Here is a 27,301-nt window from a genome sequence, read left to right as displayed (position 1 = left end):
TGATGCAGTGTGGAAGAGAAGAGCGCAGAGCAACGTGCAGGACGATGCGGAGGTTTCTCAACTCCGTGGCACTTGTCTCTTCTGAAGGATAGGCTTTACCTATCCCCTTGTAAATTATATTTTTGTAGGATTTTGATAATTTTTTTCATCCAAGACTGTCTCCGGACCAATATTTTGCATTCTGATCGGAATGGACGACTGCAGTTGATTTCTCTGTCTCAACTGAATGCCCATGGCGTAGCGAAATAGAGGCACGCTGAGTGAAGGACGCGTTGGTTTACTTACAATCATTCAACAGATAAAAACCATCCGCGGATCAAAGTTGATCTGCATATCTGCTTGCCTGGATAGAACGCAACCATGGCGGATGCTGCAGCCGAATACGGCGTGAAAGTAATGTGCCGATTCAGGCCACTAAATGAATCCGAAATAACAAGAGGAGACAAATACATCCCCAAATTTAAAGAAGACGACACCGTGGTTATAACTGTAAGTGCTGCATCTAATAGTTAATTTATCTGCTGAATATAACGTTGCTTGTGTAGGTAGGTATATTGTTGCCACAACTAGACTACTGAAACACCAGCAAAACGCGCAGAGGAAATGTGCAATGCAGTGAGCATTTCCAATAGAGCGCCCAATGTATTGACAATCTTTACACGCAGCACATTGGCTTGTAGCCTATAGATTTTTGTAAAAATAAATAAAAATTGTGGCAACTTCCACAAACATCCCAAAAAATGCTTGTGACCCTCTGCAGAGCATTTGTTGGTAGCCTACATGTTTTGATTGTGTTGCTGTAGCTATCTCCAGCGGCAGCTGATGGCCTGAGATGGAGTATTGGGAATTGTTTTCAGACAGGGCCTGGGCCATTGCCAGAGAGAGACAGGGACCCGGGGCTGTTGCCAGAGAGGCAGCTTGTGCTTTGACACTGCTGTTATGCGGTATTCACTCTGCTGAGATGGCAGATTACAGGTGGCTAACACACTGTTCTTCTCTGTCACCTGTGGTGAATGAAAGCACTCATAATAGGAAAATAAACAGCATAAGGCATTTTCTCTCATTCTACTAACATAAAGCACATGCAGCCTATACCTTTGAATGTGTTGATTGGATTGGATCTAATAGGATTTATTTAATGTTACTAATTTAAAAGTGGCAAGCCTGTTAAATTGATGTCTAGGGATTACAGTACAGTAGTTGGATGACTGGCTTGGCTTGAATGATTCTTCAAGTTCAGGTTATCAGCTAGTGGCAAGGGAGACATGCACTTCTCCAGCCTTACGCTGTGTGTGCCCATCACCTGCCTAATCAATATACACTATATATACAAAAGTATGTGGACATCCCTTCAAATGAATGGATTCAGCTATTTCAGCCGCACCTGTTGCTTACAGGTGTGTAAAATCGAACACACAGCCGTGCAATCTCCATAGACAAACATTGGCAGTAGCATGGCCTTACTGAAGGGCTCAGTGACTACCAACGTGGCACTGTCATAGGATGCCACCTTCCCAACAAGTCAGTTGGTCAAATTTCTTCCCTATTAGAGCTGCCCTGGTCAATTGTAAGTGCTTTTATTGTGAAGTGGAACCATCTGTGAGAAACAACGGCTCAGCCGTGAAGTGGTAGGCCACACAAGCTATCAGAACGGGATCGCTGAAGCAAGTAGCGCTTCTAAAGTGTCTGTCCTCAGTTGCACCACACACTACTGAGTTCCATACTGCCTCTGGAAGCAACGGCAGCACAAGAACTGTTTGTTGGGAGCTTCATGAAATGGGTTTCCATGGCCGAGCAGCCGCACACAAGCCTAAGATCAACATCTGCAATGCCAAGCCTCGGCTGGAGTGGTGTAAACTTCGCCACCATTGGACTCTGGAGTAGTGGAAACGGCGTTCTCTGGGGTGATGAATCACGCTTCACCATCTGGCAGCACAACTGACGAATCTGGGTTTGGCGGATACCAGGAGAACACTACCTGCCCGAATGCATAGTGCCATCTGTAAAGTTTGGTGGAGGAGGAATTATGGTCTGGGGCAGTTTTTCATGCATCGGACTAGGCCCCTTAGTTCCATTGAAGGGAAATCTTAACGCTACGGCATACAATGACATTCTAGATTATCTTTTGCTTCCAACTTTGTTGCAATAGTTTGGGGAAGCCCCTTTCCTGTTTCAGCAAGACAATGCCACCGTGCACAAAGCAAGGTCGATACAAAAACGGTTTGTCGAGATGGTGTGGAAGAACTTGACTGGCTGGCACAGTGCCCTGACCTCAACCCCATCGAACACCTTTGGGATGAATTGGAACGCCGTCTGCGAGCCAGGCCTATTCACCCAACATCAGTACCTGACCTCACTAATGCTCTTGTGCCTGAATAAAAGCAAATCCCCGCTGCAATGTTCCAACATCTAGTGGAAAGCCTTCCCAGAAGAGTGGAGAGACTGTTACAGCAGCAAAGGGAGGACCAATTCCATATTAATGCCCATGAATTTGGAATAAGATGTTCAACAAGCAAGTGTCGACATAGATTCTTACAAAACATCTAGATTAGAACTAAAGGTCTTATTTTGCATGCTCAAGTGCAGCATTTTATTAAAATGTCTTCTGTACAGGCCTACAGAGTTCTCATCACAATAGCTTGTCTGTCTGTGAACAGTATCTCGTCATTATGCTCCTCCCCTTGCTCAACACCCGTTTAGTGTTCATGTATTATGCATAAGGTTGCCTGCCATCATAATGAAACATTGTCAGTGTGTGTGTTAAGTACACTGTATACCACATATTTACCGAATATAATATGAAATTGAGGCCTAATACAGTTGTGTACTATGAAGGTCTGTGAGATCTCACATCAATCACTTTAGTTCCAAAGAACAGAAGCCTCTGTTTAAAGCAGTAGGCCTATTAGCTGTTACAGACATCTCCTCATTCTCCTGTAGCCTGTAGACAGCTCAGCTGGTACAGACATCTCCTCATTCTCCTGTAGTCTACAGACAGCTCAGCTGGTACAGACATCTCCTCATTCTCCTGTAGTCTACAGACCGCTCAGCTGCTGACAGGCTGGTTGTCAAATGAGGGAGTCTTGTGTTGTGTCCGTCCCCATAGACCAGGCTGGATCGTGTTGATTAAACCTGCTGCTTGTAGCTCTATTATAATTGTCTCACAAGCTCTGCTACTGATGATTGATTACCATTCACAAGCTCTGCTATTGAATATTTATTACCATTCACAAACTCTGCTATTGATTACCATTCACAAGCTCTGCTATTGAATATTTATTACCCTTCACAAGCTCTGCTATTGATTACCATTCACAAGCTCTGCTATTGAATATTTATTACCATTCACAAACTCTGCTATTGATTACCATTCACAAGCTCTGCTATTGAATATTTATTACCCTTCACAAGCTCTGCTATTGATTACCATTCACAAGCTCTGCTATTGAATATTTATTACCATTCACAAACTCTGCTATTGATTACCATTCACAAGCTCTGCTATTGAATATTTATTACCCTTCACAAGCTATGCTATTGATTACCATTCACAAGCTCTGCTATTGATTATTAATTACCATTCACAAACTCCGCTATTGATTGATTACCATTCACAAGCTCTGCTATTGATGATTGATTACCATTAACATAGTGTTGTTAGAGAGAATATAGGATGAGGTGGTATTTACCCATTACCTCTTTCCCATAGAGCCCTGTAATCACTGTGCATTTTGTCTGTTCTGGACAGGGTAAACCGTATGTCTTTGACCGCGTCCTGCCTCCCAATACAGCCCAGGAGCAGGTCTACGATGCCTGTGCCAAACAGATTGTTAAAGGTAGGCTAACCCCAAACAGATTGTTAAAGGTAGGCTAACCCCAAACTGGTTGGTGAATGTAGGCTAACCCCAAACAGATTGTTAAAGGTAGGCTAACCCCAAACTGGTTGTTGAATGTAGGCTAACCGCAGACAGATTGTTGAAGGTAGGCTAACCGCAGACAGATTGTTAAAGGTAGGCTAACCCCGGACAGATTGTTGAAGGTAGGCTAACGCCAGACAGATTGTTGAAGGTAGGCTAACCCCAGACAGATTGTTGAAGGTAGGCTAACCCCAAACAGATTGTTGAAGGTAGTCTAACCCCAAACAGATTGTTGAAGGTAGGCTAACCCCGGACAGATTGTTGAAGGTAGTCTAACCCCAAAAAGATTGTTGAAGGTAGGCTAACCGCAGACAGATTGTTAAAGGTAGGCTAACCGCAGACAGATTGTTAAAGGTAGGCTAATCCCAAACAGATTGTTGAAGGTAGGCTAACGCCAGACAGATTGTTGAAGGTAGGCTAACCCCAGACAGATTGTTGAAGGTAGGCTAACCCCGGACAGATTGTTGAAGGTAGTCTAACCCCAAACAGATTGTTGAAGGTAGTCTAACCCCAAACAGATTGTTGAAGGTAGTCTAACCCCAAACAGATTGTTGAAGGTAGTCTAACCCCAGACAGATTGTTGAAGGTAGGCTAACCCCGGACAGATTGTTGAAGGTAGTCTAACCCCAAACAGATTGTTGAAGGTAGTCTAACCCCAAACAGATTGTTGAAGGTAGGCTAACCCCAGCTGGTGAGTCCTTCCCCTTGTAGAATAAGTGTTATTATGACTGATCCACATTCCTTGTGTATGTGTGGTGTCTGGCGGGTTGGTAAAAAACACAAGACAGCAAAAATACACATTTCTGGACTAATACATTTGAACAGTATTGTATTGTATTCACACAGACGTCCTTGGAGGATACAATGGAACCATCTTTGCCTATGGACAGACCTCCTCGGGGAAGACCCACACCATGGAGGTCAGCCTGATTCTCTGTAGTAATGGCACCTGCCTAAATGAAGAGAGACGTGAAATATATGATCTAAAGGCAACCTATATGTTGTAGGTACAGTATGCCCTGAGAACACGTTACCGAGACGACTGAGCTGATTATTCTCAGACAGTTCAGCAGAGCACCTTCTGACATGATATTTCACTGGAAGTCAGTCCAGCCTTTCTAAGAGCAGTAAAACACATCAGATCAGTTAGTGGGGCAGACATACATTGCGTCATTTCATTATTCTCTGAGACTGAATTGATTTAGGATGAGATTAGGGTTTTGTAGTGTGGGTGATTTACAGAACTGGACCACCAACACTATAGGTTGCATTTGTCCTCGAGCAGTTAATGGCTTTTTAAAGTGGCAGTTGTTTCTTCTTCACTGAGAACAGCAAGGATCAGCTAAAGCCAACAGTAGATAGAGAACAGCATATAGAACAGCTGCTTCTTGGGGGTATAGATGTATATTATATAGAACCGCTGTAGATATTCAGTCTATATAGAACAGCTGGCTATAAGGGGATGTTCCCCAGACCCCAGACTATTTAGTGATAATAATCAGTATTGAGTGTGATGTAATGTATTGTTCCTCATCGCAGGGCAAGCTCCACGACCCCCAGCTGATGGGCATCATCCCACGCATCGCTCACGACATCTTCGATCACATCTACTCCATGGACGAGAACCTCGAGTTCCACATCAAGGTATTCAATTGTTAAATTCAACTTTATTTATCCCCTCAGGGGCCAATAAGAAAGACAAAGTCATTCTACAAGTATCAATATCAACAAGATGTCTGGTCATCAAAATGTAAAAAAAAATCGGAATAAATCCAGAGGTTAAACAGTGTGTCTGTCTCCATCCCTTCCAGTATTCTCATTTTGATACCTACATACCTGGAACAGACACTATTTGGTATCAAGGACCTTTAAGGAGCGCAGACGCCCTCCTACCATTTCTATGGTCATCAAAATGTACCCTGTATTGATTCCTGTTTTCTTGTGCAGGTCTCGTATTTTGAAATCTACCTGGACAAGATCCGAGACTTACTAGATGGTAAGAAGAACTCGTATTGGATGGACTTCAAAAGAGAAGTCTTTTGAAGATGAACAGAGATCATTTTAGACAGAGCATAATGGGGTAGCCTAGCGGTTAAGAGATTTGAGCCAGTAACCGAAAGGTCGCTGGTTCAAATCCCCCAGGCGGCAAGGTGGAAAAATCTGGCGTTCTATTCTTGAACAAGGCAGTTAACCCCCGACAGCAACTGCTCTGCGGGTGCTGATGACATGGATGTGGATTAAGGCAGCCCCCCACCCCCATTTCAGATGTTTGCATTCAGTTATACAACTGACTAGCTATTCCCCTTTCCTTTCCTAATGACTCGTTCCCCTCTTTTCCAGTGTCGAAGACCAACCTGGCTGTGCATGAGGACAAGAACAGAGTTCCCTATGTCAAGGTGAGCAGTACAGATGGTTAGGTAACACATTCTGCAGGTGTATAATGCTTTATTACTTGTCATAAGCATGTATCAGCCTACATAATGTCTTATTATAAGGCTGCCTCCCGAGTGGTGCAGCGGTCTAAGGCACTGCATTGCAGTGCTAGAGGCGTCACTACAGACTCGGGTTTGATCCCGGGCTGTATCACAACCGGCCGTGATCGGGAGTCCCATAGGGCGACGCACAGCGTCGTCCGGGTTAGGGGAGGGTTTGCCAGGGTAGGCTGTCATTTTAAATAATAATTTGTTCTTAAACTGACTTGCCTAGTTAATTGTTAAAATAAAAAATGTAGAAATCAGAAAAGGCACCAACCTGTTAAAGCTGTGATGTGATCGTGTCCCAGGGTTGTACAGAACGCTTTGTGTCCAGTCCAGAGGAAGTCATGGATGTCATCGATGAGGGAAAGGCCAACCGGCACGTGGCTGTGACAAGTATGTTGTGTCTCTTCTATCAATCAATCAATCAATCAATCAATCAATCAATCAATCACATTTATTTATAAAGCCCTTCTTAGATCAACAGTTGTCTAAAAGTGTTTAACAGTATCCCGGCCTGCAAGCAGACGCACAGAGGCCAGGAAACACTCCCTAGAAGGGTGTATCATTGCTACTATAATATATACTACTTCTATAATATATACTTTTTCAATAATATATACTTCTTCTGTAAGATATACTTCTTCTATAATATATACTCTTTCTATAATATAGACTTCAATTAGATATACTTATTTGATAAGATATACTTCTATAATATATACTTCTATAAGATATACTTCTTCTATAATATATACTTCTTCTATAAGATATTCTTCTTCTATAATATATATTTATTCTATAATAGATACTTCTTCAATAAGATATACTTATTTTATAATATATACTTCTTCTATACTATATTCTTCTTCTATAATATATATTTATTCTATAATAGATACTTCTTCAATAAGATATACTTATTTTATAATATATACTTCTTCTATAATATATACTTCTTCTATAATATATACGTATTTTGTCCCGTTCATAGACATGAATGAGCACAGTTCCAGAAGTCACAGCATCTTCCTGATCAACATCAAACAAGAGAATGTGGAAACAGAGAAGAAACTGTCAGGGAAGTTATACCTGGTGGATCTGGCTGGTAGTGAGAAGGTAAATCACTATGATGGTAAAGACAGACTCCAACAAACCACCACAACTTGTGTTAGAACTGTTTATAACTTGTCATAACTGTGTTATAACTCTAGGCTTGTCTGATGAAGACGCCAATGAACCACCATAACTTGTTAGAACTGCATACCTGTGTTATAACTGTATTATCGCTGTGCTATGATTGTGTTATAAGCTGTTATAACTCCCAGCTTGTCACTCAGGTGTAAGATGCTGAAGCATCATATGTCCTCTCCCACCTGCTGACTCATGAAGACAGACTTTGTGTTATGACTGTTATAACTGTTTTATAATGTGTTATAACTCCAGGCCTGTCAGTTAGAGGATGCTGCTGCATTGTGTGGCCTCTCTCCTGCTGACAGAGTCTTTTCTCTCTCTGTTTGTCTCTTTAAGGTCAGTAAGACAGGTGCTGAAGGAGCCGTGTTGGACGAAGCTAAAAATATCAATAAGTCCCTCTCTGCTCTGGGGAATGTCATCTCTGCTCTGGCTGAGGGGACAGTGAGTTCTCTCTATATATCTTACCCTTCTCTCTTTAATATAGTGACATCAGCAGGGATTACTGAATACTTAGCATATGTGACATTGAAATCGTGTAAAAACAATAAACCAAAATGTGCTTTTGCTGAAAAAAGTTATGCATCAGCGGTGAGGTCATGTTTTTCCTCTGATCTGGTCCTGATGGCTGACTGGTTATCTATGAGGCTGTCTGTTGAAAGGTCCTGATGGCTGACTGGTTATCTATGAGGCTGTCTGTTGAAAGGTCCTGATGGCTGACTGGTTATCTATGAGACTGTCTGTTGAAAGGTCCTGATGGCTGACTGGTTATCTATGAGGCTGTCTGTTGAAAGGCCCTGATGGCTGACTGGTTATCTATGAGGCTGTCTGTTGAAAGGCCCTGATGGCTGACTGGTTATCTATGAGGCTGTCTGTTGAAAGGTCCTGATGGCTGACTGGTTATCTATGAGGCTGTCTGTTGAAAGGTCCTGATGGCTGACTGGTTATCTATGAGGCTGTCTGTTGAAAGGTCCTGATGGCTGACTGGTTATCTATGAGGCTGTCTGTTGAAAGGTCCTGATGGCTGACTGGTTATCTATGAGACTGTCTGTTGAAAGGTCCTGATGGCTGACTGGTTATCTATGAGGCTGTCTGTTGAAAGGTCCTGATGGCTGACTGGTTATCTATGAGACTGTCTGTTGAAAGGTCCTGATGGCTGACTGGTTATCTATGAGGCTGTCTGTTGAAAGGTCCTGATGGCTGACTGGTTATCTATGAGACTGTCTGTTGAAAGGCCCTGATGGCTGACTGGTTATCTATGAGGCTGTCTGTTGAAAGGTCCTGATGGCTGACTGGTTATCTATGAGGCTGTCTGTTGAAAGGTCCTGATGGCTGACTGGTTATCTATGAGACTGTCTGTTGAAAGGTCCTGATGGCTGACTGGTTATCTATGAGGCTGTCTGTTGAAAGGTCCTGATGGCTGACTGGTTATCTATGAGGCTGTCTGTTGAAAGGTCCTGATGGCTGACTGGTTATCTATGAGACTGTCTGTTGAAAGGTCCTGATGGCTGACTGGTTATCTATGAGGCTGTCTGTTGAAAGGTCCTGATGGCTGACTGGTTATCTATGAGACTGTCTGTTGAAAGGTCCTGATGGCTGACTGGTTATCTATGAGGCTGTCTGTTGAAAGGCCCTGATGGCTGACTGGTTATCTATGAGGCTGTCTGTTGAAAGGTCCTGATGGCTGACTGGTTATCTATGAGACTGTCTGTTGAAAGGTCCTGATGGCTGACTGGTTATCTATGAGGCTGTCTGTTGAAAGGTCCTGATGGCTGACTGGTTATCTATGAGACTGTCTGTTGAAAGGTCCTGATGGCTGACTGGTTATCTATGAGACTGTCTGTTGAAAGGTCCTGATGGCTGACTGGTTATCTATGAGACTGTCTGTTGAAAGGTCCTGATGGCTGACTGGTTATCTATGAGACTGTCTGTTGAAAGGTCCTGATGGCTGACTGGTTATCTATGAGGCTGTCTGTTGAAAGGTCCTGATGGCTGACTGGTTATCTATGAGACTGTCTGTTGAAAGGCCCTGATGGCTGACTGGTTATCTATGAGGCTGTCTGTTGAAAGGTCCTGATGGCTGACTGGTTATCTATGAGACTGTCTGTTGAAAGGTCCTGATGGCTGACTGGTTATCTATGAGACTGTCTGTTGAAAGGTCCTGATGGCTGACTGGTTATCTATGAGGCTGTCTGTTGAAAGGTCCTGATGGCTGACTGGTTATCTATGAGACTGTCTGTTGAAAGGTCCTGATGGCTGACTGGTTATCTATGAGGCTGTCTGTTGAAAGGCCCTGATGGCTGACTGGTTATCTATGAGGCTGTCTGTTGAAAGGCCCTGATGGCTGACTGGTTATCTATGAGGCTGTCTGTTGAAAGGTCCTGATGGCTGACTGGTTATCTATGAGACTGTCTGTTGAAAGGCTTTATTGGCTGACTGGTTATCTATGAGGCTGTCTGTTGAAAGGTCCTGATGGCTGACTGGTTATCTATGAGGCTGTCTGTTGAAAGGTCCTGATGGCTGACTGGTTATCTATGAGGCTGTCTGTTGAAAGGTCCTGATGGCTGACTGGTTATCTATGAGACTGTCTGTTGAAAGGCTTTATTGGCTGACTGGTTATCTATGAGGCTGTCTGTTGAAAGGTCCTGATGGCTGACTGGTTATCTATGAGGCTGTCTGTTGAAAGGTCCTGATGGCTGACTGGTTATCTATGAGGCTGTCTGTTGAAAGGTCCTGATGGCTGACTGGTTATCTATGAGGCTGTCTGTTGAAAGGTCCTGATGGCTGACTGGTTATCTATGAGGCTGTCTGTTGAAAGGTCCTGATGGCTGACTGGTTATCTATGAGGCTGTCTGTTGAAAGGTCCTGATGGCTGACTGGTTATCTATGAGGCTGTCTGTTGAAAGGTCCTGATGGCTGACTGGTTATCTATGAGACTGTCTGTTGAAAGGTCCTGATGGCTGACTGGTTATCTATGAGGCTGTCTGTTGAAAGGTCCTGATGGCTGACTGGTTATCTATGAGGCTGTCTGTTGAAAGGTCCTGATGGCTGACTGGTTATCTATGAGGCTGTCTGTTGAAAGGTCCTGATGGCTGACTGGTTATCTATGAGGCTGTCTGTTGAAAGGTCCTGATGGCTGACTGGTTATCTATGAGGCTGTCTGTTGAAAGGTCCTGATGGCTGACTGGTTATCTATGAGACTGTCTGTTGAAAGGTCCTGATGGCTGACTGGTTATCTATGAGGCTGTCTGTTGAAAGGCCCTGATGGCTGACTGGTTATCTATGAGACTGTCTGTTGAAAGGTCCTGATGGCTGACTGGTTATCTATGAGACTGTCTGTTGAAAGGCTTTATTGGCTGACTGGTTATCTATGAGGCTGTCTGTTGAAAGGTCCTGATGGCTGACTGGTTATCTATGAGGCTGTCTGTTGAAAGGCCCTGATGGCTGACTGGTTATCTATGAGACTGTCTGTTGAAAGGTCCTGATGGCTGACTGGTTATCTATGAGGCTGTCTGTTGAAAGGCCCTGATGGCTGACTGGTTATCTATGAGGCTGTCTGTTGAAAGGCCCTGATGGCTGACTGGTTATCTATGAGGCTGTCTGTTGAAAGGCCCTGATGGGTAAATGATGTGTTGTTTGTTTTCAGAAAACCCACGTCCCGTACAGAGACAGCAAGATGACCCGTATCCTGCAGGACTCTCTAGGGGGGGAACTGTAGGACCACCATCATCATCTGTGCATCTCCCTCTATCTACAACGAGTGTGAGACCAAGTCTACCCTCATGTTCGGACAGAGGTGGGTCAGCACCTCTCTACAGTTTACCTGGTCTGGTGACAGACTGTTAACATAAGTCTACCCTCATGTTCGGACAGAGGTGGGTCAGCACCTCTCTACAGTTTACCTGGTCTGATGACAGACTGTTAACATAAGTCTACCCTGTTGGGACAGACGTGGGTCAGCACCTCTCTACAGTTTACCTGGTCTGATGACAGACTGTTAACATAAGTCTACCCTGTTGGGACAGACGTGGGTCAGCACCTCTCTACAGTTTACCTAGTCTAGTGACAGACTGTTAACATAAGTCTACCCTGTTGGGACAGACGTGGGTCAGCACCTCCCTACAGTTTACCTGGTCTAGTGACAGACCGTTAACATAAGTCTACCCTGTTGGGACAGAGGTGGGTCAGCACCTCTCTACAGTTTACCTGGTCTGGTGACAGACTGTTAACATAAGTCTACCCTGTTGGGACAGAGGTGGGTCAGCACCTCTCTACAGTTTACCTGGTCTGGTGACAGACTGTTAACATAAGTCTACCCTGTTGGGACAGACGTGGGTCAGCACCTCCCTACAGTTTACCTGGTCTAGTGACAGACCGTTAACATAAGTCTACCCTGTTGGGACAGAGGTGGGTCAGCACCTCTCTACAGTTTACCTGGTCTGGTGACAGACTGTTAACATAAGTCTACCCTGTTGGGACAGAGGTGGGTCAGCACTTCTCTACAGTTTACCTGGTCTGGTGACAGACTGTTAACATAAGTCTACCCTGTTGGGACAGAGGTGGGTCAGCACCTCTCTACAGTTTACCTAGTCTAGTGACAGACTGTTAACATAAGTCTACCCTGTTGGGACAGAGGTGGGTCAGCACCTCTCTACAGTTTACCTGGTCTGGTGACAGACTGTTAACATAAGTCTACCCTGTTGGGACAGAGGTGGGTCAGCACCTCTCTACAGTTTACCTGGTCTAGTGACAAACTGTTAACATAAGTCTACCCTGTTGGGACAGAGGTGGGTCAGCACCAGTCCACTGCACCATACCCAGTTCCCCTATTTTATGTGAACAGTTAAAGGTTTCCCATGGCAGATGGGCCGTCCTTAATCCACCAGGAGACGGACAGGGACTGTGGATGATGAGTAGAGCTGGTATCTTCCCTCCTATTCAGTGCTGACTGAGTGGTTGCATAACAAGCCTCTTCTCTAAATCTTTATCCAGATGATGAAGACATTGTTCATCCCTCTGACCTTTAGCTAAGTGTTACATCCATCCACTCCACTAAATCCTGATCCATAGGGCTTTATTCTGCCTCCTGCCTGGACAGCAACAGTAGCATCAGTGGGAGCTAGCCTAGGCTGCTCTGTGTGGACTTCCAGAACATTCTATCTCTGCTGCTCTGCCAAAGGACACAGGGGACTTCCAGAACATTCTATCTCTACTGCCCTACCAGAGGACACAATGGACATCCAGAACATTATATCTCTTCTGCCCTGCCAGAGAACACAGGGGACTTCCAGAACATTATGTCTGTGCTGTCCTGCCAGAGAACACAGGGGACTTCCAGAACATTCTGTCTGTGCTGTCCTGCCAGAGGACACAGGGGACTTCCAGAACATTCTGTATCTGCTGCCCTGCCAGAGGACACAGGGGACTTCCAGAACATTCTATCTCTTCTGCCCTGCCAGAGGACACAGGGGACTTCCAGAACATTCTGTCTCTTCTGCCCTGCCAGAGGACACAGGGGACTTCCAGAACATTCTGTCTGTGCTGTCCTGCCAGAGAACACAGGGGACTTCCAGAACATTCTGTCTCTGCTGCCCTGCCAGAGGACACAGGGGACTTCCAGAACATTCTATCTCTTCTGCCCTGCCAGAGGACACAGGGGACTTCCAGAACATTCTGTTTCTGCTGCCCTGCCAGAGGACACAGGGGACTTCCAGAACATTCTGTCTCTGCTGCCCTGCCAGAGGACACGGGGACTTCCAGAACATTCTGTTTCTGCTGCCCTGCCAGAGGACACAGGGGACTTCCAGAACATTCTGTTTCTGCTGCCCTGCCAGGCTGAGGAGAGGAGCTAGATAGAGGTAGAACAGTAGGGGCTACAGAGTGATGTGGTGCGGCGTGGTGTGGTGCGCTCTGCTGCACTGTCTGCACCCATGTGACCACCACTGTCTGTGAGAAGAGGCTGAGAGGAGTTGGACTTTACACATCATTCTACAGTCTACAGTACCCAGCAGTGCTAATTAGTCCCTGGTCACCTTCACAGGGGACAACCTCCTGCAATAGATCTCAGACCAGTTCAAATATGGAGCTATCTGCCTCCCTGCTTCTTATTGGATCATCTCCTCCAGTTGTGTTGATTCAATGTTTATCAATCTGTTCCTGTTCTGACAAAAAATAACACTGTGGAGAAAAAAGTTATGAGTAAATGAGGCCACAATGTCCTTTGGTGGATGAATTACAGCCCATTAGCCATGTCAAAGTAGTTCACTGCTGTATAGGGAATAGGGTGTGATTAGATATAGGAATCTGAGTGTCTGTCCCACCCTCCACACAGAGCCAAGACCATCAAGAACACAGTGTCTGTGAACCTGGAGCTGACTGCTGAGGAGTGGAAGAACAAGTACAACAAGGAGAAAGACAAGAACAAGAGTCTGAAGAACGTCATCCACAGACTGGAGATGGAGCTCAACCGCTGGAGGAACGGTGAGGGGAGGGAGGAGGGAGGGGGAGGGAGGGAGGAGGGAGGGGGAGGGAGGGAGGGGGAGGGAGGGAGATGGGGGGGAGGGAGGGAGATGGGGGAGGGGGAGGGAGATGGGGGGAGGGAGGGAGATGGGGGAGGGAGAGAGGGAGGGAGGGGGAGGGAGGGAGATGGGGAGGGAGGGAGGGAGGGGGGAGGGAGGGAGGGGAGGGGAGGGAGGAGGGAGGGGAGGGAGGGAGGGAGGGAGGGAGGGAGGGAGGGAGGGAGGGAGGGAGGGGAGGGAGGGAGGGAGGGGGAGGGAGGGAGGGGGGAGGGAGGAGGGAGGGAGGGAGGGAGGGAGGGAGGGAGGGAGGGATTGAGTTAGGAGGGAGGGAGGGAGGGAGGGGGAGGGGAGGGAGGGGGAGGGAGGGAGAGGGAGGGGGGAGGGAGGGAGGGGGAGGGAGGGAGATGGGGGAGGGAGGGAGGGAGGAGGGAGGGAGGGGGAGGGAGGAGGGAGGGAGATGGGGAGGGAGGGAGGGAGAGAGATGGAGGGAGGGAGGGAGGGAGATGAGGGAGAGGGAGGGAGGGAGAGAGAGATGAGGGAGGGAGGGAGAGGGGAGGGAGGGAGGGAGGGGGAGAGGGAGAGAGAGAGATGGGGAGGGAGAGGGAGGAAGGGAGGAAGGGAGGGAGGGAGGGAGGGAGGGAGGGAGGGAGGGAGGGAGGGAGGGAGGGAGGGAGGGAGGGAGGTGTGATTGAAACCCTTGTATGAAATCAACAGAGCCACACTGAGGTAGACATGAGTTAGTGTTCCCATGGTAGACATTGAGTGAATAAGTGCACAGTTCAGGGAGAAGGGAAGTGTGATCTAACCAGCTGTCTGTCCCTGTCTCAGGTGAGAACGTCCCTGAGGAGGAGCAGCTGAGTGCTAAGGAGCAGAAGCACCTGGAGTCGTGTGACAACACTCCCATCATAGATAACATGGCTCCAGCTAACAGCCTGGTCCTGGTCTCCACCGAGGAGAAGAGCAAGTACGAGGAGGACATCAGCAATCTGTACAAACAACTGGACGACAAGGTCAACCAGGGAAATCCAACCAGACTAGATTAGAGAACTGAGTCAATTCATTTTGGAGCATATAAACGCAACGTACATAAAGAATAACAGACATTAAAATACAGTTTAAATAACAGACATCAACATTAAACGGTAGGCTAGAATGGGCAGGAACAGGAAGGGGTTGGATTTTTTTATACAGTCAAATCAATGCTTCCTATTCTATTCTAACTGAAATGTAAATTGCTTCTTGTTTTGTTTGTGTCCCCCAGGATGATGAGATCAACCAGCAGAGCCAGCTGGCTGAGAAACTGAAGGAACAGATGTTAGACCAGGATGAGGTGACCTATCATGAACAACCCTCTTTTCTCATGTCACTCAAAAACTATATTTTGGTATTGTTTTCATTAGTCCACTGTTGATACAGTCCCAAAATGTTCTGCATGTCAGCAGTCAAGTTGTCAAGATATTGGACGTTTTGAGTCATCTGATGCATTTTGCTTCTTCATCATGATGATGTGGCTGGAAACACTGTTCTTCTTAAAGGTCCAATGTCTTGATGATGCTTCAAATGGATGATCTACGTCTAAGGGGGATTCAGCCATGTTAAATGGTGTGCATTTGCCTGTGTGTCGTCCCTTTTTCATGTGTGTCCCTGTTTGTGTCCCTGTGTGTATCTGTGTCCCTGTGTGTGTGTCCCTGTGTGTGTCCCTGTGTGTGTGTGTGTGTCCCTGTGTGTGTGTGTGTCCCTGTGTGTGTGTGTGTCCCTGTGTGTGTGTGTCCCTGTTTGTGTCCCTGTGTGTATGTGTGTCCCTGTGTGTGTGTGTCCCTGTGTGTGTGTGTCCCTGTGTGTGTGTGTCCCTGTGTGTGTGTGTGTCCCTGTTTGTGTCCCTGTGTGTATGTGTGTCCCTGTGTGTGTGTGTCCCTGTGTGTGTGTGTCCCTGTGTGTGTGTGTCCCTGTGTGTGTGTGTCCCTGTGTGTGTGTGTCCCTGTGTGTCCCTGTGTGTATGTGTGTCCCTGTGTGTGTGTGTGTCCCTGTGTGTGTGTGTCCCTGTGTGTGTGTGTGTCCCTGTGTGTGTGTGTGTCCCTGTGTGTATGTGTGTCCCTGTGTGTGTGTGTGTCCCTGTGTGTGTGTGTCCCTGTGTGTATGTGTGTCCCTGTGTGTATGTGTGTCCCTGTGTGTGTGTCCCTGTGTGTATGTGTGTCCCTGTGTGTATGTGTGTCCCTGTGTGTGTGTCCCTGTGTGTATGTGTGTCCCTGTGTGTGTGTGTCCCTGTGTGTGTGTCCCTGTGTGTATGTGTGTCCCTGTGTGTGTGTCCCTGTGTGTGTCCCTGTGTGTGTGTGTGTCCCTGTGTGTCCCCCTGTGTGTGTGTCCCTGTGTGTATGTGTGTCCCTGTGTGTGTGTCCCTGTGTGTATGTGTGTGTGTGTCCCTGTGTGTGTGTGTGTGTCCCTGTGTGTATGTGTGTCCCCGTGTGTGTGTGTGTGTCCCTGTGTGTATGTGTGTCCCGTGTGGGTCTCTCCTCAGCTGCTGGCGTCGACGAGAAGGGACTCTGAGAAGATCCATGAGGATCTGTCTCGTCTGCAGACGGAGAACGAGGCAGCCAAGGAGGAGGTGAAGGAGAACATTCTGAATGAATATTCCAGAATTCTAAATGAGTCCATCAAATCAAATCAAATGTTATTAGTCACATGCTCAGAATACAACAGGTGTAGTAGACCTTACAGTGAAACGCTGAATACAACAGGTGTAGTAGACCTTACAGTGAAACGCTGAATACAACAGGTGTAATAGACCTTACAGTGAAATGCTGAATACAACAGGTGTAGTAGACCTCACAGTGAAATGCTGAATACAACAGGTGTAGTAGACCTTACAGTAAAATGCTGAATACAACAGGTGTAGTAGACCTTACAGTGAAATGCTGAATACAACAGGTGTAGTAGACCTTACAGTGAAATGCTGAATACAACAGGTGTAGTAGACCTTACAGTGAAATGCTGAATACAACAGGTGTAGTAGACCTTACAGTGAAATGCTGAATACAACAGGTGTAGTAGACCTTACAGTGAAATGCTGAATACAACAGGTGTAGTAGACCTTACAGTGAAATGCTGAATACAACAGGTGTAGTAGACCTCACAGTGAAATGCTGAATACAACAGGTGTAGTAGACCTTACAGTAAAATGCTGAATACAACAGGTGTAGTAGACCTTACAGTGAAATGCTGAATACAACAGGTGTAGTAGACCTTACAGTGAAATGCTGAATACAACAGGTGTAGTAGACCTTACAGTGAAATGCTGAATACAACAGGTGTAGTAGACCTTACAGTGAAATGCTGAATACAACAGGTGTAGTAGACCTTACAGTGAAATGCTGAATACAACAGGTGTAGTAGACCTTACAGTGAAATGCTGAATACAACAGGTGTAGTAGACCTTACAGTGAAACGCTGAATACAACAGGTGTAGTAGACCTTACAGTGAAATGCTGAATACAACAGGTGTAGTAGACCTTACAGTGAAATGCTGAATACAACAGGTGTAGTAGACCTTACAGTGAAATGCTGAATACAACAGGTGTAGTAGACCTTACAGTGAAACGCTGAATACAACAGGTGTAGTAGACCTTACAGTGAAATGCTGAATACAACAGGTGTAGTAGACCTTACAGTGAAATGCTGAATACAACAGGTGTAGACCTTACAGTGAAATGCTGAATACAACAGGTGTAGACCTTACAGTGAAATGTTTACTTACGAGCCCCTAACCAACAATGCACTTTCAAGAAATACGGATAAGAATAAGAGATAAAAGTAACAAGTAATTAAAGAGGAGCAGTAAAATAACAATATATACAGGGGGGTGCCGGTACACAGTCAATGTGTGGGGGCACCGGTTAGTTGAGGTAGTATGTACAGAGTTAATTAAAGTGACTATGCATTGATGACGACAGAGTGACAGTGGTGTGGAGAGGGGGGAGATGTGAATAGTCTGGGTAGCCAGACTACATGTTCATCATTATTGTCTTATGGCTCTAGGTGAAGGAGGTGCTGCAGGCGTTGGAGGAGCTGGCTGTCAACTACGACCAGAAGAGCCAGGAGGTGGAGGACAGGAGCCAGGCCGAACCAACAGCTGCAGGAGGAGCTGCAGCAGAGGACTGTGGGTCTATGGGCATGATGGATGGGATAGAGGGGCCTAGAGCAGTTCAGCCTTAGCTTATTATGGGGTTTACCGCACCCCTAACTACATTTAGTTCTGCCGAGGTACCCCCTGATGTGTGAGTGATCCATATACCTATGTTCTAATGAGTCTTCCCAAGTTTCCCCTGTGGATAGATGAGGTACTAGAACCGTATAGAGGGTCCTTAATGATGCGGTGAAGGACAACTGGCATGTGACTGATGTGTGTTCCCCAGACGATCCTGTTGTCAGTTCAGAGGGGAGCTGGTCACGCTCCAGGAGCTCAGTGGACACCAGAAGAAGAGAGCTGCAGAGATCCTCCACCTGCTGCTCAGAGACCTCAGTGAGATAGGAGCCACCATGGGCACCAGCGACATCAAGGTGGTGAGGGGACCTACACAGCAGATATACATAGACACACATAAAGTAGAAACACACACACACACACCGAACCAAATACAGACAGACCCATTCACAACAGTCCTGTTAACTTAACGGGTTGTAACATCGTTGACCTGTGTAGCTAGCAAACCTCTCCACAACATACAACATGTCAGAGTTGATGCTCTTTAGTTTCCTAACAGTATATCTTCTTCCTGGACTGTTCTAATCATACTGTTCATCCTCCAGGCTTTATAGACAGTCTTCTGTTTCCTGTCTAGATGGCTGAGGGGAACGGTAACGGTGGAGTGATTGAGGAAGAGTTCACCATGACCCGTCTCTACATCAGTAAGATGAGGTCAGAGGTCAAGTCTCTGGTGAACCGCTCCAAGCAGCTGGAAAGCTCCCAGTGTGACACCTCACGCAAGATGGCCGCCAAGGAGAAGGAGCTGGCTTCCTGTCAGCTGCTCATCTCCCAGGTAACAGAGGAGGGGCCAGGTTTCCCTGTAATTGTGAAGCATTCTAAAGGCCGATGCAGAAATGCACTTTCATTGTCCTTAAGTTGAGTCTCTGAATATCTTTTCACTCTTTGCTAAGGCCCTACAAAACGGCGAAACAGGGGCTGTGTTCAGTAGGTGTGACGACAGGGAAGGTTTTGAAGCGCTGACCCTGTGTTTGTGTGTTGTGCTGTAGCACCAGGCCAAGATCAAGTCCCTGACAGACTACATGCAGAACATGGAACAGAAGAAGAGACAGCTGGAGGAGAGTCAGGACGCTCTGACTGAGGAGCTGGCCAAGATGCACGCTCAGGGTGAGACGCACGGACTCGCTCTACACATCCCCTCTATCGACACCACTGCTGCCTTTATAACATGCTTCACATTGTTGTTCACGCTGTTGTTCCTCAGAGAAAATGCACGAGGTGTCAGTGGTGGACACGGAGAAGGAGCACATCAGTAGACTGGAGGGTGAAGAGGAGATTAAGGTGATTAAACCGGGATTAAGACATCCACAAGGTGGATCTGGAAGTGCTCTTAGGATGATTATTCTGTTGGAGAAACAGATTAGTTTTACCCGTGTGTGTGTCTCTGTGTGTCCTCTGATCCGTCGTCCTGTCCATCCTGTAGAAGACTCTAGAACAGCAGATGGAGGCTCACAGAGAGGCCCACCAGAAGCAGCTGGCCCGACTCAGGGACGAGATCAATGACAAACAGAGGATGCTGGATGAACTCACAGAGTGAGAAGTTATATATACCGTCCGGCGACTCTGTGTTTGACAACACTTTTCTAACTGCAACTCATAAAGGCTTCATAGGTCATTCATAAAGGCTTCACAAATCCTTTACAGGCTGTCATAATGCAGTACTAAATGAAAGGTGGTATAAAAGGTCATTACATCTGAAGCATCTATATAGGCCTTATAAAGCTCCATAAAGCCTCGATAACTTAGTCTTTTCTCTCCTCCTTTTCACCCTCTCCCCTACCTCTCCTCTACCTCTACCTCTCCCCTACCTCTACCTCTCCCCTACCTCTCCCTCTACCTCTACCTCTCCCCTACCTCTACCTCTCCCGTACCTCTCCCCTACCTCTCCCCTACCTCACCTCTACCTCTGCTCTACCTCTACCTCTCCACTACCTCTACCTCTCCCCTACCTCTCCTCTACCTCTACCTCTCCCCTACCTCTACCTCTCCCCTACCTCTCCTCTACCTCTACCTCTCCCGTACCTCTCCCCTACCTCTCCCCCTACCTCACCTCTACCTCTGCTCTACCTCTACCTCTCCACTACCTCTACCTCTCCCCTACCTTTCCTCTACCTCTACCTCTCCCCTACCTCTACCTCTCCCCTACCTCTCCTCTACCTCTACCCCTACCTCTACCTCTCCTCTACCTCTACCTCTCCCCTACCTCTCCTCTACCTCTACCTCTCCTCTACCTCTACCTCTCCCCTACCTCTCCTCTACCTCTACCCCTACCTCTCCCCTACCTCTACCTCTCCCCTACCTCTCCTCACCTCTACCTCTCCCTACCTCTCCCCCACCTCTCCCCTACCTCTCCCTACCTCTCCCTCTACCTTTACCTCTCCCCTACCTCTACCTCTCCCCTACCTCTCCTCTACCTCTACCTCTCCCCTACCTCTCCCCTACCTCACCTCTATCTCTGCTCTACCTCTACCTCTCCACTACCTCTACCTCTCCTCTACCTCTCCTCTCCCGTACCTCTCCTCTACCTCTACCTCTCCCCTACCTCTCCCCTACCTCTCCTCTACCTCTCCTCTCCCATACCTCTCCCCTACCTCTACCTCTCCCCTACCTCTCCCCTACCTCTCCTCTACCTCTCCTCTACCTCTCCTCTCCCCTACCTCTCCTCTACCTCTACCTCTCCCCTACCTCTCCTCTCCCATACCTCTCCCCTACCTCTCCCCTACCTCTCCCCTACCTCTCCTCTCCCGTACCTCTCCCCTACCTCTCCTCTACCTCTCCTCTACCTCTCCCCTACCTCTCCTCTACCTCTCCTCTACCTCTCCTCTCCCCTACCTCTCCTCTACCTCTCCCCTACCTCTCTCCTACCTCTCCCCTACTTCTCCTCTACCTCTCCCCTACCTCTCACCTACCTCTCCTCTACCTCTCCTCTCCCCTACCTCTCCTCTACCTCTCCTCTACCTCTCCTCTACCTCTCCTCTACCTCTCTCCTACCTCTCCCACCCCCTACCTCTCCCCTACCTCTCCCCTACCTCTCCTCTACCTCTCCCCTACCTCTCTCCCTACCTCTCCCCTACCGCTCTCCTACCTCTCCCCTACCGCTCTCCTACCTCTCCCCTACCTCTCTCCTACCTCTCCCCTCCTCTACCTCTCCTCTACCTCTCCCCTACCTCTCCTCTACCTCTCCCCTACCTCTCTCCTACCTCTCTCCCTACCTCTCCTCTACCTCTTCCCTACCTCTCCTTTACCTCTCCTCTCCTCTACCTCTCCCCTACCTCTCCCCTACCTCTCTCCTACCTCTCCCTACCTCTCCTCTACCTCTCCCCTACCTGTCCTCTCCTCTACCTCTCCCCTACCTCTCCCCTACCTCTCCCCTACCTCTCTCCTACCTCTCCCCTACCTCTCCTCTCCTCTACCTCTCCCCTACCTCTCCCCTACCTCTCCTCTACCTCTCCCCTACCTCTCCCCTACCTCTCCCCTACCTCTCTCCTACCTCTCCCCTACCTCTCCTCTCCCCTACCTCTCCCCTACCTCTCCCTCTACCTCACCCCTACCTCTCTCCTACCTCTCCCCTACCTCTCCTCTACCTCTCCCCTACCTCTCCTCTACCTCTCCCTCCCTCTCCCCTACCTCTCTCCTACCCATCTCCTACCCATCCCCTACCTCTCCTCTACCTCTCCCCTACCTGTTCTCTCCTCTACCTCTCCCCTACCTCTCCCCTACCTCTCTCCTACCTCTCCCCTACCTCTCCTCTACCTCTCCCCTACCTGTCCTCTCTCCTACCTCTCCCCTACCTCTCCTCTACCTCTCCCCTACCTGTCCTCTCTCCTACCTCTCCCCTACCTCTCATCTCCCCCTCTCCTCCATATTTCTCCCAGTCTGAACCAGGGCCTGATGCTGGAGCAGAGGAGGCTGATGTCTGACCATGAGAAGCTGAAGGTGGAGGAACAGGAGAAGGACATGAAGCTCCAGAAGCTGGTCATCTTCAACGAGCAGAGGGAGCAGGCCAGACAGGACCTCAAGGGATTGGAGGAGACTGTGGTACGTCAAGGCTCTATGACTGACTGACTGACTGACTGACTGACTGACTGACTGACTGACTGACTGACTGACTGACTGACTGACTGACTGACTGGCTCGCTCGCTCGCTCGCTGGCTGGCTGGCTGACTATAGCTCTTCACTTCCTAAATCTTGCAGGTAAACCAGTACATCATAGATGTCCATTTCAACGTTTCACACTGAGCACAAGTGTGTCTTCTCTCTGTTTTGTCTTTAAAGGCCAAAGAGCTGCAGACTCTTCATAACCTCACGCAGGCTCTTTGTTCAAGACCTCACAACACGCGTCAAGAAGGTGAGGTCTTCTCCCATGTAAGAGAGGCTGTGTATCACAATGCACCAACCTGTCTGCAGAATGTCAGAGATACTCGTCTGAAGTCTGTTGTCGTTCAGTGAGGACCTGTAGTCTGTAGACTGTGCTCTGTAGTCTGTGCTCTGTAGTCTATAGTCTGTGCTCTGTAGTCTATAGTCTGTGCTCTGTAGTCTATAGACTGTGCTCTGTAGTCTATAGTCTGTGCTCTGTACTCTGTAGACTGTGCTCTGTAGTCTATAGTCTGTGCTCTGTAGTCTATAGTCTGTGCTCTGTAGACTATAGTCTGTGCTCTGTAGTCTATAGTCTGTGCTCTGTAGTCTATAGTCTGTACTCTGTAGTCTATAGTTTGTGCTCTGTAGTCTATAGTCTGTGCTCTGTAGTCTATAGTCTGTGCTCTGTAGTCTATAGTCTGTGCTCTGTAGTCTATAGTCTGTGCTCTGTAGACTGTGCTCTGTAGTCTATAGTCTGTGCTCTGTAGTCTATAGACTGTGCTCTGTAGTCTATAGTCTGTGCTCTGTAGACTGTGCTCTGTAGTCTATAGTCTGTGCTCTGTAGTCTATAGTCTGTGCTCTGTAGTCTGTAGTCTGTGCTCTGTAGTCTGTAGACTGTGCTCTGTAGTCTATAGTCTGTGCTCTGTAGTCTATAGACTGTGCTCTGTAGTCTATAGTCTGTGCTCTGTAGACTGTGCTCTGTAGTCTATAGTCTGTGCTCTGTAGTCTATAGTCTGTGCTCTGTAGTCTGTAGTCTGTGCTCTGTAGTCTATAGTCTGTGCTCTGTAGTCTATAGTCTGTACTCTGTAGTCTATAGTCTGTACTCTGTAGTCTATAGTCTGTGCTCTGTAGTCTATAGTCTGTGCTCTGTAGTCTATAGTCTGTGCTCTGTAGACTGTGCTCTGTAGTCTATAGTCTGTGCTCTGTAGTCTATAGTCTGTGCTCTGTAGTCTGTAGTCTGTGCTCTGTAGTCTATAGTCTGTGCTCTGTAGTCTATAGTCTGTACTCTGTAGTCTATAGTCTGTGCTCTGTAGTCTATAGTCTGTGCTCTGTAGTCTATAGTCTGTGCTCTGTAGTCTATAGTCTGTACTCTGTAGTCTATAGTCTGTGCTCTGTAGTCTATAGTCTGTGCTCTGTAGTCTATAGTCTGTGCTCTGTGTTGATATACTGACTGATGTTTCTCTCCTCTCCTGTTGTGTCCAGAGTACAGAGTGGGCAGTAGTCTGTATTGACTGTCTGTCTTCTCTCCTGTTGTGTCCAGAGTGCAGAGTGGGCAGTAGTCTGTATTGACTGTCTGTCTTCTCTCCTGTTGTGTCCAGAGTGCAGAGCTGGACTGTGAGGACGGAGTGGGCAGCGCCGCCCAGAAACAGAAGATCTCCTTCCTGGAGAATAACCTGGAGCAACTCACTAAAGTCCACAAGCAGGTACTGTACTGGGACATTATTAAGCAGGTACTGTACTGGGACATTATTAAGCAGGTACTGTACTGGGACATTATTAAGCAGGTACTGTACTGGGACATTATTAAGCAGGTACTGTACTGGGACATTATTAAGCAGGTACTGCACTGGGACATTATTAAGCAGGTACTGTACTGGGACATTATTAAGCAGGTACTGTACTGGGACATTATTAAGCAGGTACTGTACTGGGACATTATTAAGCAGGTACTGCACTGGGACATTATTAAGCAGGTACTGTACTGGGACATTATTAAGCGGGTACTGTACTGTGACATTATTAAGCAGGTACTGTACTGGGACATTATTAAGCAGGTACTGTACTGGGACATTATTAAGCAGGTACTGTACTGGGACATTATTAAGCAGGTACTGCACTGGGACATTATTAAGCAGGTACTGCACTGGGACATTATTAAGCAGGTACTGCACTGGGACATTATTAAGCAGGTACTGCACTGGGACATTATTAAGCAGGTACTGTACTGGGACATTATTAAGCAGGTACTGTACTGGGACATTATTAAGCAGGTACTGCACTGGGACATTATTAAGCAGGTACTGCACTGGGACATTATTAAGCAGGTACTGCACTGGGACATTATTAAGCAGGTACTGCACTGGGACATTATTAAGCAGGCACTGCACTGGGACATTATTAAGCGGGCACTGTGCTGGGACATCTTTGCAGGTGGAGAAAATGTATCGTCTGATTGTTTGATTTGTTCAAAATGCTAAATACATTTGATTGATTTATTAACATTCCTGTCCCTTCTGGCAGTGTCCATCCAGTTGGTGCATGATAACGCCCGACCTGAGCTGCAAGCTTCATAAGCTGACCCTCATATCTCTGTTTCCCTCCCTCCCTGTCTCCCCCTCTCCCTCCCTCCCTGTCTCCCCCTCTCCCTCCCTCCCTCCCTCCCTGTCTCCCCCTCTCCCCTCCCTCCCTCCCTGTCTCCCCCCTTTCCCTCCCTCCCTCCCTCCCTGTCTCCCCCCTCTCCCTCCCTGTCTCCCCCTCTCCCTCCCTCCCTCCCTCCCTGTCTCCCCCTCTCCCTCCCTGTCTCCCCCTCTCCCTCCCTCCCTCCCTCCCTCCCTGTCTCCCCCCTTTCCCTCCCTCCCTCCCTCCCTCCCTCCCTGTCTCCCCCTCTCCCTCCCTGTCTCCCCCCTTTCCCTCCCTCCCTCCCTGTCTCCCCCCCTCTCCTCCCTGTCTCCCCCTTTCCCTCCCTCCCTCCCTCCCTCCCTCCCTGTCTCCCCCTTCTCCCTCCCTCCCTCCCTCCCCTGTCTCCCCCTTTTCCTCCCTCCTCCCTGTCTCCCCCTCTCCCTCCCTGTCTCCCCCCCTCTCCCTCCCTGTCTCCCCCTTTCCTCCCTCCTCCCTCCCTGTCTCCCCCTTTCCCTCCCTCCCTCCTCCCTGTCTCCCCCTCTCCCTCCCTGTCTCCCCCCTTTCCCTCCCTCCCTCTCTCCCTGTCTCCCCTCCCTCCCTCCCTCCCTCCCTCCCTCCCTCCCTGTCTCCCCCCTTTCCCTCCCTCCCTCCCTCCCTCCCTCCCTCCCTCCCTCCCTCCCTCCCTCCCTCCCTCCCTCCCTCCCTGTCTCCCCCTTTCCCTCCCTCCCTCCCTCCCTCCCGGTCTCCCCCCTTTCCCTCCCTCCCTCCCGGTCTCCCCCTCTCCCTCCCTCCCTCCCTCCCTCCCTCCTGTCTCCCCCTTTCCCCCTCCCTCCCTCCCTCCCTCCCTCCCTCCCTCCCTCCCTCCCTCCCTCCCTCCCTCCCTCCCTCCCTGTCTCCCCCTTTCCCTCCCTCCCTCCCTCCCTCCCTCCCTGTCTCCCCCCTTTCCCTCCCTCCTCCCTATCTCCCCCCTCTCCCTCCCTCTCTCCCTGTCTCCCCCTCTCCCTCCCTGTCTCCCCCTCTCCCTCCCTCCCTCCCTCCCTGTCTCCCCCCTTTCCCTCCCTCCCTCCCTGTCTCCCCCTCTCCCTCCCTCTCTCTCTCCCTGTCTCCCCCTTTCCCTCCCTCCCTGTCTCCCCCTTTCCCTCCCTCCCTGTCTCCCCCCTTTCCCTCCCTCCCTCCCTGTCTCCCTCCCTCCCTGTCTCTCCCCCTCCCTCCCTCCCTCCCTCCCTCCCTCCCTCCCCCTCCCTCCCTCCCTCCCTCCCTGCCTCCCTCCCTCCCTCCCTCCCTCCCTCCCTGTCTCTCCCCCTCCCTCCCTCCCTCCTCCCTGTCTCTCCCTCTCCCTCCCTCCCTCCCTGTCTCCCCCTCTCCCTTCCAGTTGGTGCGTGACAATGCGGACCTGCGCTGCGAGCTTCCCAAGCTGGAGAAGCGTCTGCGGGCCACTGCCGAGCGGGTCAAGGCCCTGGAGAATGCCCTGAAGGAGGCCAAGGAGAATGCTATGAGGGACAGGGAACGCTACCAGCTAGAGGTGGACCGCATCAAGGAGGTTGTCAGGGCCAAGAACATGGCCAGGAGGGGAAACTCCGCTCAGATCGGTAAGGATGGAGGAAGGGAGAGAGGAAGGAAGGAAGAGGAGGGAGGAAGGAGGGAGGGAGGAGGAGAGAGTGGGTTTGTATTGATGACTATGTTCTGTCTTCCAGCTAAGCCCATCCGGCCAGGCCAACACCCCCTGTCTTCCCCTACAGTTATCAGAGGAGGAGGCCTCTACAGCCACAGCTACAACCACAGCACCAAGTAACCATGTAGAATGTAGATCCTGAGTCACGAGTGCATGTGTGGTAGGTACAGACTGTCCCATTCCCAGTAAGACCCCTCTGTCCTCATCCTCCTGTCCTTCCTCTGGGTCTAGGAGTAAGACCCCTCTGTCCTCATCCTCCTGTCCTTCCTCTGGGTCTAGGAGTAAGACCCCTCTGTCCTCATCCTCCTGTCCTTCCTCTGGGTCTAGGAGTAAGACCCCTCTGTCCTCATCCTCCTGTCCTGTCCTTCCTCTGGGTCTAGGAGTAAGACCCCTCTGCCCTCATCCTCCTGTCCTTCCTCTGGGTCTAGGAGTAAGACCCCTCTGTCCTCATCCTCCTGTCCTTCCTCTGGGTCTAGGAGTAAGACCCCTCTGTCCTCATCCTCCTGTCCTGTCCTTCCTCTGGGTCTAGGAGTAAGACCTTTCTGTCCTCATCCTCCTGTCCTTCCTCTGGGTC

The 27,301-nt window shown here is 48.7% G+C and overlaps 1 pseudogene; it reads left to right on the top strand.

Moving 5' to 3' along the window:
* On the top strand, positions 1–27,061 carry LOC106593261 (kinesin heavy chain-like; annotated as a pseudogene).
* Positions 27,062–27,301: the final 240 nt, after the last annotated feature.

This window comes from Salmo salar, unplaced genomic scaffold (assembly GCF_905237065.1).
Source record: "Salmo salar unplaced genomic scaffold, Ssal_v3.1, whole genome shotgun sequence".
Classification (NCBI taxonomy): Eukaryota; Metazoa; Chordata; class Actinopteri; order Salmoniformes; family Salmonidae; genus Salmo; species Salmo salar.
Note: the sequence above shows the minus strand (reverse complement) of the source record. Positions and strands in the feature narration are given on the sequence as shown.